At 41.0% G+C, this 20,157-nt stretch overlaps 1 protein-coding gene and 1 non-coding gene across 2 annotated transcripts in view; one reads left to right on the top strand and one right to left on the bottom strand.

Moving 5' to 3' along the window:
• Positions 1 to 20,157, top strand: part of LOC126209978 (potassium voltage-gated channel protein eag-like) — a 667,509-nt gene that overhangs the window by 32,961 nt on the left and 614,391 nt on the right. The window lies entirely within an intron of this gene.
• On the bottom strand, positions 15,785 to 15,868 carry Trnas-gga (transfer RNA serine (anticodon GGA)). Its single transcript is given in 2 exon segments — positions 15,785 to 15,819; positions 15,829 to 15,868. It is a non-coding gene; the product is annotated as a tRNA-Ser (tRNA).

Genomic DNA, 20,157 nt, shown 5'->3' with positions numbered 1-20,157 from the left:
GTCAGGCTTTTAAAGAGGAACATATCCTTTTTTTCTGCGCTCTGACAGGAGCATTTTTCCGCCAGTTTGTAAAACTTTTGTTTTCATGATTCATCACTCCGCCTTTAATTGGTTGGGAGAGTGCTCCACGGCAAAAGAGAGGTGTTTTCCAAACACCAGAGTCCGACATTATTAAGTGAACCTTATTATTTCGTGATTAAAACATTTTTATTTCGGTAATGTAACGCGGACGCGACAAACCAGACAGGATAAATTTGCCCGTGTTTGGTTCAGACCTGCTTCGTAATTGATTTTTAATTTGCGTTTAATAAATGCTCTGAATGAAATATCGGCGTTAAAGGACACTCGTGCGATTTCATTTACATTTGGCATTCTCGATTTGGAACGATATAGCACGGAGTAATAAACTCTGTTGGTTGCTTGTTGGAAAGCGCAAGTGTACCTAAACCTTCAATATCATCGGGCCATTCCATCTTCTGTAAAGGTAAGCTATGAGCAGACTACTATGATGTTAAGTAGATAACAGTTAAAGGGAAAAAAATAAGGTCTTTGTTTCTTCCTTTCCGATATTACGAAACGCAACACAGAGAAAAGTTAAATGTTATTGGCCGTCAAGCTAAAGAACACGATCAGAGATTGTTGGGTTCTAATGTTGTTCACCACTTAAAAAAGTGACCGCTCCATCATTAGACCTATAAGGAATGGCCGAGTGACAGCGAGACAGACGGAAAAAAGTAACTAGGATTAATATTATTTCAAAAGTAGTCGCCATACCTGTTAATGCATTCACCACACTGTGAGACAAGACAGTCAGTGCCTTTGTGCAAAAATGTTTGCGGTAGCCTACGGAACTATGATTGTAGCCAGGGGTGCACCTGTTCCTTCGACGACCCCGCCATTCGTCGCAGCTCCACAGATATGGAAATCTACATCTACATCTACATACATACTCCGCAATCCACCATACGGTGCCTGGTGGAGGGTACCTCGTACCACAACTAGCATCTTCTCTCCCTGTTCCACTCCCAAACAGAACGAGGGAAAAATGACAGCCTATATGCCTCTGTACGAGCCCTAATCTCTCTTATCTTAATTTTGTGGTCTTTCCGCGAAATATAAGTTGGTGGCAGTAAAATTGTACTGCAGTCAGCCACAAATGCCGGTTCTCTAAATTTCCTCAGTAGCGATTCACGAAAAGAACGCCTCCTTTCCTCCAGAGACTCCCACCCGAGTTCCTGAAGCATTTCCGTAACACTCGCGTGCTGATCAAACCAACCAGTAACAAATCTAGCAGCCCACCTCTGAATTGCTATGTCCTGCCTCAATCCGACCTGATAGGGATTACAAACGCTCGAGCAGTACTCAAGAATAGGTCGTATTAGTGTTTTATAAGCGGTCTCCTTTACAGATGAACCACATCTTCCCAAAATTCTACCAATGAACCGAAGACGACTATCCGCCTTCCCCACAACTGCCATTACATGCTTGTCCCACTTCATATCGCTCTGCAATGTTACGCCCAAATATTAAATCGACGTGACTGTGTCAAGCGCTATACTACTAATGGAGTATTCAAACATTACAGGATTCTTTTTCCTATTCATCTGCATTAATTTACATTTATCTATATTTAGAGTTACCTGCCATTCTTTACACCAGTCACAAATCCTGTCCAAGTCATCTTGTATCCTCCTACAGTCACTCGACGACGACACCTTCACGTACACCACAGCATCATCAGCAAACAGCCGCACATTGCTATCCACCCTATCCAAAAGATCATTTATGTAGATAGAAAACAACAGCGGACCTACCACACTTCCCTGGGGCACTCCAGATCATACCCTCACCTCCGATGAACACTCACCATCGAGGACGACGTACTGGGTTCTATTACTTAAGAAGTCTTCGAGCCATTCACGTACTTGCGAACCAATCCCATATGCTCGTACCTTAGTTAGGAGTCTGCAGTGGGGCACCGAGTCAAACGCTTTCCGGAAGACAAGGAATATGGCATCCGTCTGATACCCTTCATCCATGGTTCGGAAGATATCATGTGAAAAAAGGGCGATTTGCATTTCGCAGAAGCGATGCTTTCTAAAGCCGTGCTGATGCATGGACAGCAACTTCTCTGTCACAAGGAAATTTATTATATTCCAACTGAGAATATGTTCGAGAATCCTGCAAGAAACTGATGTTAAGGATATTGGTCTGTAATTTTGAGGATCAGTCCTTCTAGCCTACTTATATACAGGCGTCACCTCGGTTTTTTTTTTTTTTTTTTTTTTCAACATGGGAAAGGACTGGCATTGTGTGGAGAATGTGTAAGGGGTTCCCAGTGAAAATTTGCAGCATAGTCGAAGCAATCTTGGCAACATGTTGGTCCACTCACATAAGTCCCGATCTTGCCCCCCCCCCCACCTCTTCCCCAAGCGGCTTTCATGTTTTCGGAGCCCTGAAGAAAGTCTTTCGTGGACATCGATGTGCTTCGGACGAAGGGATGCGCGCTTGGGTACAATCATGGTGTCGTTAGCAACCGCAAACACAGCACGGCATTGGCGTCTTCTTCCAGAATGGGATAAATCTATTAATAGTTCTGGCCATTCCTTTTGAAATCACAAACAGTTTACTTACCTTTTCTTCGTCTGTCATGTTATCATTTGTCTGCCCTGATAGGAAGTACCCAGCCACCCCAGATAATACGAAATAAACCGCTAGACGCGAGAGGCGGACTAACAAGTATAAAAAGAGGCTGGAAGCACTGTGTTGTTGGTGGAGAAGCGGTAACATCAGAAAGAGTTGGTCAGGAGAGTTCACTGGCGTCGGACGTAGACTAGTCATTGGAAGCCAACCGAGTAATAATTCGTTTGGAACGTTTCAACCCTTCTGAAGCTCCAAAAGTCGTCATTGTTAAGTGGAAATGAGAAAGAAAAACCAAAGCTAAACCGAGACAAAGCAGACTTCATGCAGTGATTTACAAGGCGAAGTGGAGCAAGGCAGAGGTCGATTGCAAACAGTCGCATGAAATGGGTGTAAAGAATCAGCAGTGGAGTTAGCACAATGACTGTGCTATGCGGGTAGAAAGTCTGGGCTATATCTACATTTAAATCTACATCAGTACTCCACAAGCCACATGAAGGTGAGTGGTAGAGGATACTTCTGGTACCACTAACTGATCCCCGCTTCCCTCTTCTATTAGTGAATGGCGCGTGCGAAGTATGCGTGTCGGTTAGCCGCTGCATAACATCTAATTTCTCAGATGTTCTCGTCGTAGACTTGTCATGAAATGTATGTGGGAGGAAATAAAATATTTTCCGACTCTTCCCGGAAAGTGCTTTCCGGAAATTTCAATAGTAAACCTGTCCGCGACGCACAATGCCTTACTTGTAGCGTCTCCTACTGGAGTTCGTCGAAAAAAAAAAAAAAAAAAAAAAAAAGGGTTCAGATGGCTCTGAGCACTATGGGACAACATCTGAGGTCATCAGTCCCCTAGACTTAGAACTACTTAAACCTAACTAACCTAAGGACATCACACACATCCATGCCCGAGGCAGGATTCGAACCTGCGACCGTAGCGGTTGCGCGGTTCCAGACTGTCGAGCATCCATGTAACGTTTTCGTCCATACTAAACGATCCCGTCACAAAACGTGCTGCTCTTTGTTGGATCTTCGCTATCTCTTCTATCAGTCCTGCCTGGAAATGGTCCCAGATTGATCGAAAATACTTGAGAATCGCCCAAGCAGGCGTCTTATAAGCCACTTCTTACGCCTTGGCTTTCTTCTACGGATCTGAATATGACATCTGTTTCTCCAGCTCTTTTTTTATGTTGTCATTCCACTTAAAGTCGTGTTGGATAATTATTTCTAGATATTTTACGGTAGATAATGTTTCCAGCAATTTTTGATCAATAGTATAATTGCACTGTAGTGGAATTCTTCTCATACATATGCGCAATATGTTATATTTATTCACGTCCAGGTTCAGTTGCCAGTTCCTGCACCATTCATCAATCTTCTGCTAGGCATTCTGCAAATCCTACTGTCTTCTTGCGTTACTACCTTCTTATCGACAAACGCATCATCTGCCAATATTGTTAAAGAGCTTTCGAAGTATTCCGCAATATCATTTATATGAACTGTAAACTGTGTTAAAATTCATGGTTAAACCTTCAGCTGTCATTTATTTTACACAATTCGCTACTAGTTTCGGTCAGTGACAACTACCACATTTAGCCTAAAAACAATAAGTCAAACCATTAGAGATTACAGAGTTTACAGGGAAACATGAGGATAAATAATATTTCACTTGCTGGCATAAACAGCAGGAAAGTTATACCATAATTTAAACAAAGGTAATTTGCCCTTTGAAACCCACCATAGAACGTAAAAAAGTTCTTACACTAATAACTGTGATAATGTTCTTCAAGATGCAAAACCACATCAACAGCTAGTAACACACTGGCAAATGTAACTAGGCAAAACAGTCAAGGATACAGTCAAAGACAGTGCCATGTCAGAGATAAAACTAAAGTATAAGCTGGAAATTCCAGCATCAATTTACTAAGAAGTACATTATAATCTTTACTTCCAAGTAAATACTGTGCATTAGCGAGTTAGATCGCGAAATTCCAAATATACAATCGCAGTACAACAAGAAATGCCACACTGGCGACCTTTGCAATTCAGAATACATCGTTCCTGCCGAAAATAAATCAGCATAAACCGTAGGAAACCATTAAACCGAAAAACAAGTCAGCTAGGACATATTACTGGGCTAGGATGTTGTTATGGTACCAGATAAAAACCAAAATGGCATATACTAGCAAGTAAACACCATCTCACAAAATGATGCATCTTAAAATTTCACGTACACTCTTGAACAAAGAGATTAAAATTTCATTACGCTTTTAATTCCATGTACTCAATGGAAGATGTGGGCCGGGGACGGAGGGGGTGAGGTGCTGGTCGTGAGGGGGAGAGGCGACTTTTATAAACAGCAGAAGATTTTGATGAAGAAAGTGAACATAGAGATAGAAATGTTATTACACTGTTAATTCCACCTACACAAGGAAAGATCCAGGTGGGGGCAGGGCTAGTTGTGGGGACCGGGGACATTGCTAGCGATGGGGATAAACAGTTGAGTACACTCACATCTTAAATACTGGCGTAAATGACTTAATTCCACACAGACTCTTAACCTTCTGTAGGATCTGCCACCCAATACCTAACCAACTAAAAGTATACAAGACATAGAAAGCCAGGGAATGTGCCTGGTCGGGAGTGGACATAAGGGCTCATTCCTAACCAAATGAAAAATTGAATCGATAGTAGAAAACAGTTGCAATAAGACCTATCCAACTCAGTCCGATGAGGGCCAGATGTGTGTCGCATATACAATCCTGAAAATACCTAATTTTGCACTTATTTTGTAACAACTACCATAACCAGTATCGCTGTTATGTTTAAGAGATAAATAATAGAATATTGTTGACAGGAATATATCAAAATGTTACATTTAACATTTAAATATATATTACCGCGAAATATTCTACTTCCAAAAATTTATTTATTTATTTATTAACTGATTTGCGCAATTCGTTGTTTTTAATTACAGACAATTGCAGAAGTTGTAGAGAATCTAATTTTGGAAAAATTCTGGTAATAACGTTAACTGAATCAGTATGAATGTGTCAGATAATCTGCTTTTATTAATACCATAGCACATGTGAATTCACGTTAAAACAGAAGAAACAAAGCTCATCGTTAAGGAAGTTGTATAGTGTATGTATAATTTCACAGTACATTCACAATAAATGTTCAAAAGTGTCTCCAACGAGTTCAATGCATTTTAGGAAACGACTGAAACCACTAAACGGTTGTCAACAATGACATAAATGTTTATATATTCTTAACAAATTTACTTGTATAATAATTTTGCTTCTCTGAATGTTCTGGAGAACTACTGCAGATACGCATCTGGGACATGTTTTCTTAAAGGCACCAGACCAATAACAACAAAATAAATGGAATCGTACTTTACTTAAATATATATTACCACGAAATGTTCTACTTCCAAAACAGAAGCTAACCAACCTACATTAGAAAGCACATTGTACATATAAACAAGTTAAAACACATCTTTGCTCAAAGAGTATAAAACAAGGCTAACATGAGAAACACACATATTCTTAAAATTTCTGTTCAGTGGTGGGGTCCAATAAGAGAGAACCCCAATCTTCAAACATCTACATAATTATGAGAGAAAATCCAACCTCTCTGTACTTATGAAACCTTCACATAGAATAGACTTCACATACGTAAAATCAAGCAATATCAGAAATGGTTTGGTAAATTAGACATTGTTACAATACTACAGAAGGATCTACAGTATGACATATGTGAACTTTATATTTGCATTGTCCTCTTTTGGATACACTGAAAGAAGCCTCACCATTAGAGATTAATACATTTAAGATAAGGAAAAATAATTATAAGAGCCTAGAAATTATAAAACATATGTTATCATATCCAGAAATAACTGACAGATATTTCTGTGTGCATCAAAACTTATGTTCAAAAAAATGGCTCTGAGCACTATGGGACTTAACTGCTGTGGTCATCGTCCCCTAGAACTTAGAACTACTTAAACCTAACTAACCTAAGGACATCACACACATCCATGCCCGAGGCAGGATTCGAACCTGCGACCGTAGCGGTCGCGCGGCTCCAGACTGTAGCGCCTAGAACCGCAGGCCATTCCGGCCGGCTACTAATGTTCATTAAAGATGCCCACAAAGAGAGACCATCAGCCACCAAGTACTTCCACCCTTACAGGACTAATCTAAAAATGTACTCACAGTCACACACACACACACACCCACCCACACACACACACACACACACACGCACAGAGAGAGAGAGAGAGAGAGAGAGAGAGAGAGAGTTTGTATTTAGAATACACGTCATCTAGTGTAATCCATATAAAATCATGTCAGAACAGCCTTGGTACACTAAAAAAGTTACAGTATTACAGTATCATCTACAATGTCATGCTTATAAATTAATTACTTGCATTGTCATTCCTTTTGGATCTGCAAAGAATAAAGTGTGTGCAGGAAACCATTAGACAACTGGAGAGAGAGTGTCATTTAAGATAATGACTGACACTGCAGGCCATTCAGTTTCATATACACCTGCTTGTTCATACATGGAAACTGTAACACATGTTTAGTAGGCAACTGATTCCTCTCCCAACTTGAAACACTACCTGCACATTAGTACTCCTAAAATTATGCTTGTTTTTCTAGGACATTGCACAAATGAAAGGAAAGTTAATACATTTCTTTATTTGTATTGTGCAATTATGCCAATGCGGCTTTATATGATGTATTGACGCCATTGAATAGTTTTCTATGGTTTAAGCTGATTTATTTTCGGCAGTTACGATGTATTTTTGATTACAAAGGTCGCCTGTGTGGCACTTCCTACTATATTACGTTTGGAATTCCACTATCTAGCTCACTAAAGTACAGTGTTTACTTGGAACAAATGATCATAGTGTTCCTATCAGTAAATTGATATTGCAATTGCTCTCATGTACTATAGTTTTATCTCTGACATGCCACTGTCTTTGACTGTATCCTTGACTGTTTGTCCTAGTTACACCTGTCAGTGTGTTAGTAGCTTTCGATGTTGACTTTTTTCTTGACAAAAATTATAGTACAGTTATTATTGTAAGAAATATTCTTACGTACTATGGTGGGGTTCAAAGAGCGAATTACTTTCGTTTAAATTAGGGTATAACTTTCCTGCCGTTTATGCCAGTTAGTGAAATACTATTTAACCTCATATTTCCCTGTAAACTATGTAATCGCTAATGGTTTGATTGATTCGTTTTAGGCTAAACTTGATAATGGTCACTGCCCAAAATTAGTAGCGAACTGTGCAAAACATATGACATCTGAAGGTTTAATCATGAATTTTAGCAATTGTAATATATCTTTTGAAGTGGAGGAACATGGCATCAAGCTGAACGCCTATGTCTACAGCGTTTTGGATCTCTTGGAGGAACAGATTCATCTAAATTTCGCAATATCTGTCTTTACAGAATTCGTGTTGGTTTTCGTAAAGAACATTTAAGTTCTCCAGAAACTTCAAAATGTGTGAGGAAAGAACATGTTCCATATCTCCACACTTTATTGTGTGACTTCAGGTTTTCCTGGCGTACAGAAATTTTGAATATTTCTGGGTATTCAGCCGGGTGGCTTCATCCAGAAAGCTCAATATTTCGGGAAGCTGACTTCTTACCATTTTCAGGAACGCCTGAATATGGCAAGAAGTCGGTTTGCCGAAATATCGCGCGTTTGGACGATGCCACCATCCTACATATATGAGAAATATTCTAGATGTACACTAGATTGACGTCAGCAATTAGGATCAATGATTATATGTAGTTCGACAGCTCGTTTTGAAAACGGGAAAGACATCTCCCTTTTTTCCTAATCGCTTGGCACCCTTCGGTATTACAGTGCTTTATGATATATTATTGCTCATGTCGTACGTATCCCACTCTTGTATAAATATGCTCGGGTGCACGAGAAACTAAGACCTCCGTATTTTTATGAGAAAGCTCTTAACTGGTTTTAAATAAGACAGGTGTTATTAACATTCTACACCTTTATTCTTCGTGCCTATATATTTTCAGCTCTATGTCCCTAGAGATCTCCAAATTGCAGCGTGTAACATGGCAGTGTATAACGTAACAGCGTGCTTTAATTCAGTTTCGAACTCTAAGAGTTCTTTCACCCATGGAGCACCAGCTCCTTCTCCTTCAGCACGACAATGCCTGACCACACACCAGCGCTGCGACATCTGCAACAGTCAGACGCCTTGGGTTCACTCTCGTCGATCATCTTCCATACAGTCCCGACTAGGCCCCAAGCGATTTTTGTGTGTTTCCAACCCACGAAGGTGAAGTTGTGGTTCTGTCAACAATATCAGACGTTCCACAGTGACTGTATCAACAAATTGGTCCCTCGTTGGAAGAAATATGTTAGTCATCAGTATGAATTATTTAAGTCTGTAGACATGAAGCGTAAATATAAAAGTTTTCACATAAAAAAGCTTCGGGGGAATTTCATTTCTAGGACGGCCTCGTAAGATGGAGCTGATGCATTTTCATAACCAGCTCTGTTCATACCACTGCACATGCGATTCTTTAAAACCTCAAACTCCCATGTACAAAACAGCTTCAAATGTCTGATTACAAATGAGTAAATGTGTTTAAATATTTGACGTTAACCACGTAAGCGAGAAATAGTGTAGGAAAGACTTGAAATTAGCTTAACGAGGAGGGCTATATCACGAATGAAAACAAGGGGCCTTACAATGAGCAGAATAGAGGGTTGTAGTTTACTATAACATGTGGCTTACACTCAAAAAGTTTTGATATAATCTATCACCCTTGAACAGAATAAGAAGCATAATATTGCAGTCAGTTTAGACCTGAAATATTGGTAAATAATGTACCCTTATTCTTATTAAGGGGGGTAGGACGTCAAATGGGCGACTTGGAGCAGGAGAGGCATCACAGGACATTTTAATTTCGAGTGTCTATACTTTTACAAATAAATTCATAAAACTTTGTCAGCATCACCAGGAAGGATTCAGGATTCACACTCATTGCAGTGGAAGTTCGAAAACATAACAAAATAAATTTTTTTACGTGTGAAATTTCATCATTTTTTCGCTTACTAATGGCTACGTTTGCTGCTATAGGTACACTTTTCTTCATAAGTTAGAAAGATTCTTCGATGAATTTTCACATCATACATACCATACTCACAGGTGTATGAAGCTGCAGAATTTATTTAATTTATGAAAAAACCTATGAACTGTTATATTTTAAACTTCATGTTTAGGAAAAACACAAATTTTATAGTTAATTACCTCAATTTTTACCACAGTTTTTAATAGTTTTCGAAAATTCTAGAGTTTCATACACCTTTAAGTATGGTTTGTATGCTGTGCACAATTCATCGAAGAATCTCTCTTACTTATGAAGAAAAGTGTACCTATAGCAACAAATACTGCCATTAGTAAGTGAAAAAAATGATGAAATTTCACATGTAAAAAAATTATTTAGTTATGTTTTCGAACTTCCACTGCTATGAGTGTGAATTCTGAATCCTTCCTGGTTATGCTGACAAAGTTTTATGAATTTTTTTGTAAAGGTATAGACAGTGGAAATTAAAATGTCCTGTGGTGTCTCTCCTGCTCCAAGTCGGTCCGTTTGACGTCCTACCCCCCTTAATTAATTGAAGCCAAAAAGAGGTGTATTTCTGTTAATAATATAATTGAACTACCAAGTTACAGTTAAGGAAATGTAAACGCAATATGAAAGCTACTAACTTTTTATATTAGCGGTTAAACTCCATTTCTCCGTATGAAACAATGGATGTAAAGAATTTCGGTAACTGGCGCTCTATGTTAATCAAAAGCGTGTTTTTAATGCATCTTAATGTTCATGACACAATATTTCTTGAGTTATGTGTCGTACAGTGATATAATTATTCACGTGAATTCAAAGGTATAAGTGAAATACTGTCTCCAATATGTGTTGGGAGTAGAAGCGGTAATAAAGAAGTAATCAATTACAACGTCGTCTCTACTTCTGAAGTTCTACTGTTTGAACATCGTACTTGCGGTATGCGATAAGCGTTTTTGCTTTCATCATTCTGTAGTGAGGTATCGGCAAGGAAAATTTCTGTCGATGTTGAATTTTTCTAGACAAAAATTATCGTGCACAGTCATTATTGTCAGAAATATTCTTACGTACTTGAAATTATATATAAAGTCTATTGGAATAGGCAAGTGCTCAAATACTGGGAGAATTAAGTCCGGGTATGTGCGTACGCCGGGAGCAACACTCCCTCACGACAGACATACGTATGTTTAACTTTTAACATGAAATTATACCTCTAAAATAGTAGATTATGACAGCATTTTAAATTTCTGAATTCGGCCAATACCTAAGCGAAATACTGAAAGCCAAAGTTTTTTGTCCTCGAAAGGCATTAGAAAGGCCAGCCTCAATTGGTATTGGGTCCGGGTTAGACACTTAATACTACAAATGATGTAAATGATAAGAGGTTAACCATTTGACAGTTTTCTGTTTCTTTCTGTAGACTTTAGTAATTCGGGTTCTATAGCTATTTTCAAGTGACTCACTATCACTATTATCATATAGCAATTAGTCACACTGCTTGTTATAGTATATGCTAAGAATTTCGTATGTACAGGTTGCCCTTACATCGTTAAAGAGATCATTACAGCAACATCTCTCATAAGTTATGTCAAGGCAGCTTTAGCTTCCAGTTAACACCAGTCCAAGTCACGCAACAGCTGGCGGAGCTATAGACGTAGTTCATCCAGTATGATGTGAAAGTATAATGTAGCTTGTTCCGATTATTATAGCACTACAAAACAAAGGAGAGGTCAGACCTTAAGGACTGTGGAGCAGTCACTTTCATTTCAGTGACCTGCAAGATCTTTTCAGAAATCAAAGGGTCAACAGCATACTGCACAGGAAAGTACCAAGGTGAATTCAGGCAGTTACGGATCATGTGTAGAGGACATACTGACCCTACGGACCTTCACCACATACGAGACATTAAGAGCGTTACCTTGCGTAACAGTCTTCGTCGCCTTGAGAAAGACCTGCGACTGGCCTGCGACAGATAAACTTCCTGCGCACTATACGCTGTTCATCATAAGAGTAAACCTGACGTAAACAAACACAAAGGCGGCGATTAGTCAGCAGGGGTAGCACACGTACACTGGTGATGTTTTGCTCTTCGAAGTACGTCCTACTTATGTACTAGATATACAGGGTCTTTATAAATGAATATCGGGGGTTTAACGCATTATAGTATTTATTATATTAAACTTACAGTTATAAATGATATGTCAAATAAAAGAGCAACTCAAACAGTTTTACCAAGACCCTTATAAATGTTCAATGTGAGCATTATTTGTCATACGGCACACATCAAGTCTATAGACTTCTCAAATGCTGAAAGTGTGTCTTCAGTGATTGTAGCAACACCTGCTTCAATTCGGTTTCTTAATTCAGGGAGGTCTGCTGGTAGCGGAGGCACGTACACACGATCCTTAATGAAGTCCCAAAGGAAAAAAATCGCATGGCGTTAGGTCGGCTGAACGTGGCCTTTCTTTGGGCCCCTTGCGGCCTATCCAGCGCTTGGGTTCAACCAGTCACTCACATTGAACATTTATAAGGTTCTTGGTAAAACTGTTTGAGTTGCTCTTTCATTTGTCATATCATTTATAACTGTAAGTTTAATGTAATAAATATTATAAAGCGTTAAAACCCCGATATTCATTTATAAACTCCCTGTATTATTACTGAGCTACGTCAAATGAAACTTTAAAATATTCGAATGTATTAAAAGCCATCAATATTTTTCTTAATCACGCTTTAGCTATGAAGTTTTTATTTGAAAAATCGTGTACAGTCATAGGCTCTGTACTGTTGTGCTCTGTTTGTCACGCTGTTAATACGCAGTATGAATATGGCTGAGGCCGCTACCTGTTCCATAGTGAAACACGGAGGTGGAACAAGGTTAAAAAGTGCCGAGAAATAGGTTGTTCCTAATGTTTTTCATAAATTTACAGAAAAAAGTCGGCCTTGAGGTTCTCCGAGGACTTTATTTGTTACAGTTGAGGTACAACACACACCTCGGATGTATAGCGCAAAGTGTAGGGGTAATAGAGTGATAATGTAGCGCAGTACATGGACCGCTGGTTGAAGTTGTGGGGCGGCAGGTAGAAATAATATGTCAATTTTGTGTTGTTTATATAAATGTTTGGATGTAGAAACATTTCCCGGCCGATGCACCATATGTGGGGCGGCAGGTAGGAAAATTATGTTGTTGTATAAATGTTTGTAGAATGTAGAAACACTGCATTTCCCGGCCGATTAACCATATGTGCGGCGGCGGGTGGAATTATTGTTGTTAAAATGTTCCTATTATTTAGAATGATATTTATGCTGTCTTTCGCCGTTCTCAACACTGGCTCTCTAACTACAATATTGGCAACCAGAAAGTGATTAGCAAAACGTGAAGCCTGTAATTAGAATTCCTAGTGCCCACTTCATCTGAGAATACACTTATTGTTACAGCTTATAGCTCTGAGGAATTAGGAGATTGTCTGGGATTTATAATCAAAAACTGTCATGAAAAAACTTTCTGTATTCTGAAAGTCACAGATGAAAACAAAAGAATCCACACAATCTGACTAACAGAGCAGTTCAGAGTCTAATGCGCTGATGCCACTATAACTGTCCAAATTAAATGTTTAAATGAATGCTCGCCATAATTTGATGATTAGGTTCATCAAACGCCACGCTAAATAATGGTAGAATGTTTGTCCCGCGGCGGCACGTGAAAATACGACCATACGCAAACTGAAGATAGATAATTAAAGTCAACCCAGAATTAACACTTCACTCGAAAATGACTTCATGGTTACGCGCATCTCGAGTAACTGAATACGGCATCCGAGGCTGTTTGTAGCAATGATACCGACGCGACGCGATTCCCGACACAGATGGCGTGCTATTCAGCATCTGGAGAGAACTGGGGCCTTGCTTCCTTGCGCAGCGTTCTTATATATAAAGCCGCGGTGCGGACGGCTAAGGGAACGCCTGAACAAATCGGCTCTCCCGACTAGCCGCTGGGCTAGTAATGCACCACATTGTTATTGAATAAATCCTAGCTTCTTTTGCTGATTGCCGATGAAGCTCTCAATTTAAATGTGCATTCAACATACAGGAAGTAATCATAATAAAAGTTTGACGTGGCTAAGTTAAATATTTTGGGTGAGAGAATTAATTTAATTACACTGCACGCAGTAGACGAGCTCTGAACTGGCCCTTTGGAGATACGCTATCGCTATAGTTTTATAGTTATTCAAATGAAACTTCTCACATCTTTATGATTATAGCGGATCTCCATTCTACTAACATATAAACATCCTAGCCTTATTTATTAGCCTACTTAATCTATCTTGCTTCCTTAATTTTTAAGACAAAAACAAGAAAATATTGAATTTCAACTAAGATCTTAAATTGTGAGATCCAGAAGACTGTTTCTATTAAATAATTATGAAAAAGGAATCTAATTATAAATATTTAATTCTCTAGCTCTTTTCTGTTGCACCAATGATTTTTACAGAAAAACGTCCAAATTTCGAAAATGGTTAAAGTTATTGAACTGACATTCAACACATGTTAATATAGTATTACTCCTGACATGCTAGAAACATTTTAGGTTATTTATTTGATTTTAAAAGTATTGCGCAACATTTATGACGTCAGAGCTAGTTACAGCGGACTGGCTGGCACACAATGGAAAGACTGATGTGAATTTACTACAGCGTGAGTAGGCTGCTTCCCTACAAAGTTTCGCCTTAGTCGTCTTTTATTCGTTCAGTCTCAAAATACCATCTCGTAATTGTAAAATTCATCATCAGTTTATATGAATAATACACATGTTGTTTATAATTAAATATTGCAAGCGAAACTTCTGTTTTCATTTCTAATATATATTCTTAACTATCGACATTTTATGAAAGAGTGTTTATAAAGATTGCTTAAATCAAGAAAACGTAATAATTTTATTTTCACGGCAAAAACGAAAAGCCAATTACTCTTTATTTGGACTATGTCCATTATTTTATACCACAAAAAATGGATATGAAATGGGCAGGAGGCCCCTATTCGGGGAAGTTCGACCTCCAAGCGCTAGCTTTATTTCAATCGGCGCCACATTGCGCGACTTGCGCGCAGGGTATGAGGATGAAATGATGATCAAGACAACACGGTAGCCAGTCCACGAGCGGAGAAAATCTCCAACCTTGCTGGGAATCGAACCCGGGTCCGCTTGTGTGGGAGGCAATAACGTTGACACCCTGCTAAGCTGGCGGACTTTATACCAAAGATGTAGTCTTATTCGAAACAGAGTAATAAGTGTCGTAGAAACATGAAAAAACAATCGTTTTCACAACATCGAATACACTGTGCAAATGCTGCAATTTTACATTTACCACTGCACCATCACAATATGAACCGAACAGGACTGATCTGGCGCCATGTTAAGGGATTGGACTAGAGAAATAGCAAGACTGTTAAGTTGCCAGACGTACTGAAATAACGCACGCAGCTTTTTCACACGTGTCACTGCCGAATGCTGGCGGGATATTGAACGGCTCGTCGTAATAGAAGAGGAGAAAATGAGGCGCCTGGGTGGACTCGCGGATTCTGTTGTTGATCGACTCTTTATCATGTAGCAAATGACAGAACCAGAAATGAAGTGTATTTGTCAGATTCTGATAAAGAAGAACATAAGAGATGACCAGACGACTGACTGTAATTAATACCTTCAGTAGCTTCAATATTCAACAGTACCGTGAAATCCCGTCAGTATGCTTTTGCATCATATACAGCTCTTTCAGAGAAATTACTCAGTTTTAAACTTAGGATTTTTCATCACTTTGGTTTGTACTTAGAATATTATGTTAGGTGAGAACGGGAGTATTTTATGCTTTCCGTCTGGTCACCTAAGAAGAGTGCAAAAAAAAAAAAAAAAAAAAAAGGATTCAAATGGCTCTGAGCACTATGGGACTTAACAGCTGAGGTCATCAGTCCCCTAGAACTTAGAACTGCTTGAATCTAACTAACCTATGGACATCACACACACACCCATGCCCGAGGCAGGATTCGAACCTGCGGCCGCAGCGGTCGCGCGGTTCCAGACTGTAGCGCCTAGAACCACTCGGCCACTCAGGCCGGCAGAAGCGTCCAGTAGTGATAGAGTTTTGCCGAATCTTATTCCATTCTCCTCAAAAATTAAATGACATTCGAAGCTATATTGTTTCTCTGCTCGTCTCTTTATGTCTGAACGGCAGCTGCTCATATAACTGCATGTTAGCCAGTGCTGCCCAGGTTTAATGTTGTTGTCCCGCATTGTCTCTCAGTCGATGTGCGTGTAACACAGCACAAACGTGTCCTTAAGATCGTACTTAACTGTACTGGACACAGCGTGGCTTTCACTCCAAGTGAAACGAAATCCAATGAGAATCAAGCAAACGTGGAAGAATGCATGACGTAGTGTTTGTATCAGGTTTATTCATATGATGAACAGAGTATAGTGCCGCCACAGGGGAAACGGTACATACGAGGTGTAGCTAGAAAAATACCGGACTAGAACTGATGAAACAATAAAACGAATGCAATAAGGCTGAAAGTCGCGTGGCCTGTCACGTGACTCTCGCTCCGCCTACTGCTCGAGTTTCATCTGCCTCCTGCACTCAGTCTGCCCGTGGCGTCTGTTTTAAGTAGTTGACGTTTTGTCTGTGCGTCGGAAAATGTTGAGTGTACAGAAAGAACAGCGTGTTAACATCAAATTTTGTTTCAAACTAGGAAAATCAGCAAGTGAAACGTTTGTAATGTTACAACAAGTGTACGGCGATGATTGTTTATCGCGAACACAAGTGTTTGAGTGGTTTAAACGATTTAAAGATGGCCGCGAAGACACCAGTGATGACACTCGCACTGGCAGACCATTGTCAGCAAAAACTGATGCAAACATTGAAAAAATCGGTAAACTTGTTCGACAAGATCGCCGTTTAACAATCAGAGCAGTGTCTGAGTTAACAGGAGTTGACAAGGAAGTGTTAGGCAGATTCTTCATAAAAGTTTCAACATGAACAAAGTGTGTTCAAAAATGGTTCCAAAGTGTCTCACAATTGAACAGAAGGAACGCCGAAGAATGATTTGTTCTGACATCCTGGAAAACATTGAAAGTGATCCCACCTTCTTACAAAATGTTATTACTTGCGATGAATCGTGGTTTTTTACTTACGATCCCGAAACTAAACGCCAATCGATGCATTGGAAAACTCCTGGTTCTCCACGACAAAAAAAAGCACGAATGTCAAAATCGAAATTCAAGGCAATGATGATTGTTTTTTTTTTGACATCAAAGGGATTGTGCACATTGATTGGGTACCAGAGGGACAAACAGTGAATCAGCATTACTACATTAGCGTCCTGGCTACCCTACGTGAGCGAGTACGGAGAAAACGGAACGATTTGTGGAGAAAAAAGTCATGGATCCTTCACCAAGACAATGCCCCAGCTCACAGTGCGTTGTCAGTGAAGACTTTTTTGGCAAAACACAACATTCCCATCTTAGATCATCAAACCTACTCACCTGATTTGGCCCCCTGTGACTTTTTTCTTTTCCCTAAAGTCAAGTCAGCTTTGAAAGGAACTAGATTTGAGACTGTTGAAGCAGTAAAAGAAAAAGCGACGGAAGTAATGTATGGACTTACCGAAAATGATCTGCAGCATTGCTATGAACAGTGGAAAATTCGTATGGAGCGGTGTAGAGACCGAGAAGGAGAGTACATTGAAGGAGATAACATGAAATTGTAAATAATTGTAAATAAATGTTTTTTCCAGCATCAGTCCGTTTTTTTTCTAGCCGCACCTCGTAGGCAACCCCCACAACCGAGCCACGGAATACAGCTCTATTGCGCTACGCAATGGAGTTGCGATTCACAGAGATTCACGGGGATACCTCACACAGAGAGCATCATCGAGAGCCCCTGAGATGTACGACACCAAAAATCGCTTCTCGGCGTCTGGCAAGATCAATGTGTAGTTTTTTCCCAAATACCTTATTTATGATAAGACAGAATCAGATCATCCACGGCATTTACACTTCCTCACACACTATCACCTTTACACCACGCCTGACCCGTCTAACTTCCGGTGACGGCGAATTCTAATAACAAAGAGGCATACTAGATCTAAATTAAGATGTGCCAATATCCCTGTTATACACATCACTAATCTGAAAAGTAGGATATGTAATAACATGAGTTTGTAGTTGATAACTGCAGACACAGCCCCATTCTTACAATCTATGGAAACCATTTCATAGATGTTGGTCACCGAGACCGTGTATACGACTGGAGTTAACCCCTCAGCATCGGTTAAGGCCTGAATCACCTAAACTGGTAGCTGTATAATAAATAACATCGAAAGGCAGGCTGCAGGTGTTCCATTTTGTTACATAAGTGAACGGCCGTAGTCCCTCCAACCTTAAATCGGAAGGGTGCTCATACTAAAGAAAGCCTACCTCCTATCACGATCACAGCAAAACCTTCAACTCTGTGAAAGTGAAGCTTACCAATATGGCGGCGACAGTGAATGTCGGACGACAGCTGTCAAGAAACTTCGAGATCGGAATTGGTATTAGAAAAGTACAGGTCTTCTCCACACTTATCTTCAACTGTGTACTGTGTCCCCGACCAGATGAAGACGCAGACCACCCTAGACTGATCGTTTACAAACAGGAGTAGTAAGTAGTCAGTTCTACATCTGCGTATACACTCTGCAAGCCACCTTATGGTACAAGGGAGAGGGTGCCACGTATCACTCACTACAAGTCATTATTTTCCTGTTCCATCTGCAAACACAACAATGGAAAAACGACCGTCTACACACCTCCATATGAGCCCAGATTTCTCTCACCTTATCTTTGTGGTCCTTACACGCTACATATGCTGCGGCAGCAGAATCTTTCTGCAGTCAGACTCAAATCAACCTTCTCTAAATTTTTTCAGTCGTGCTTCACGAAAAGAGCGTCGTCATCCCTCCAGAGATTCTCATTTGAGTTCACAAAGCATCTCCGTAATACACTCCTGGAAATGGAAAAAAGAACACATTGACACCGGTGTGTCAGACCCACCATACTTGCTCCGGACACTGCGAGAGGGCTGTACAAGCAATGACCACACGCACGGCACAGCGGACACACCAGGGACCGCGGTGTTGGCCGTCGAATGGCGCTAGCTGCGCAGCATTTGTGCACCGCCGCCGTCAGTGTCAGCCAGTTTGCCGTGGCATACGGAGCTCCATCGCAGTCTTTAACACTGGTAGCATGCCGCGACAGCGTGCACGTGAACCGTATGTGCAGTTGACGGACTTTGAGCGAGGGCGTATAGTGGGCATGCGGGAGGCCGGGTGGACGTACCGCCGAATTGCTCAACACGTGGGGCGCGAGGTCTCCACAGTACATCGACCTGGGACCTGGGACCGGACCGCAGCGACGCACGGATTCACGCCAAGACCGTAGGATCCTACGCAGTGCCGTAGGGGACCGCACCGCCACTTCCCAGCAAATTAGGGACACTGTTGCTCCTGGGGTATCGGCGAGGACCATTCGCAACCGTCTCCATGAAGCTGGGCTACGGTCCCGCACACCGTTAGGCCGTCTTCCGCTCACGCCCCAACATCGTGCAGCCCGCCTCCAGTGGTGTCGCGACAGGCGTGAATGGAGGGACGAATGGAGACGTGTCGTCTTCAGCGATGAGAGTCGCTTCTGCCTTGGTGCCAATGATGGTCGTATGCGTGTTTGACGCCGTGCAGGTGAGCACCACAATCAGGACTGCATACGACCGAGGCACACAGGGCCAACACCCGGCATCATGGTGTGGGGAGCGATCTCCTACACTGGCCGTACACCACTGGTGATCGTCGAGGGGACACTGAATAGTGCACGGTACATCCAAACCGTCATCGAACCCATCGTTCTACCATTCCTAGACCGGCAAGGGAACTTGCTGTTCCAACAGGACAATGCACGTCCGCATGTATCCCGTGCCACCCAACGCGCTCTAGAAGGTCTAAGTCAACTACCCTGGCTAGCAAGATCTCCGGATCTGTCCCCCATTGAGCATGTTTGGGACTGGATGAAGCGTCGTCTCACGCGGTCTGCACGTCCAGCACGAACGCTGGTCCAACTGAGGCGCCAGGTGGAAATGGCATGGCAAGCCGTTCCACAGGACTACATCCAGCATCTCTACGATCGTCTCCATGGGAGAATAGCAGCCTGCATTGCTGCGAAAGGTGGATATACACTGTACTAGTGCCGACATTGTGCATGCTCATTGCATTGTGCATGATCAGATAGTGGTACAATAAGTACCCTCCGCCACACACCGTAAGGTGGCTCGCGGAGTATAGATGTAGATGTAGATGTAGATGCTCTGTTGCCTGTGTCTATG

The sequence above is a fragment of the Schistocerca nitens genome, chromosome 10 (genome assembly GCF_023898315.1).
Source record: "Schistocerca nitens isolate TAMUIC-IGC-003100 chromosome 10, iqSchNite1.1, whole genome shotgun sequence".
Classification (NCBI taxonomy): Eukaryota; Metazoa; Arthropoda; class Insecta; order Orthoptera; family Acrididae; genus Schistocerca; species Schistocerca nitens.
The sequence above is the reverse complement of the archived record's forward strand: the minus strand, read 5'-3'. Positions and strand labels throughout refer to the sequence as shown.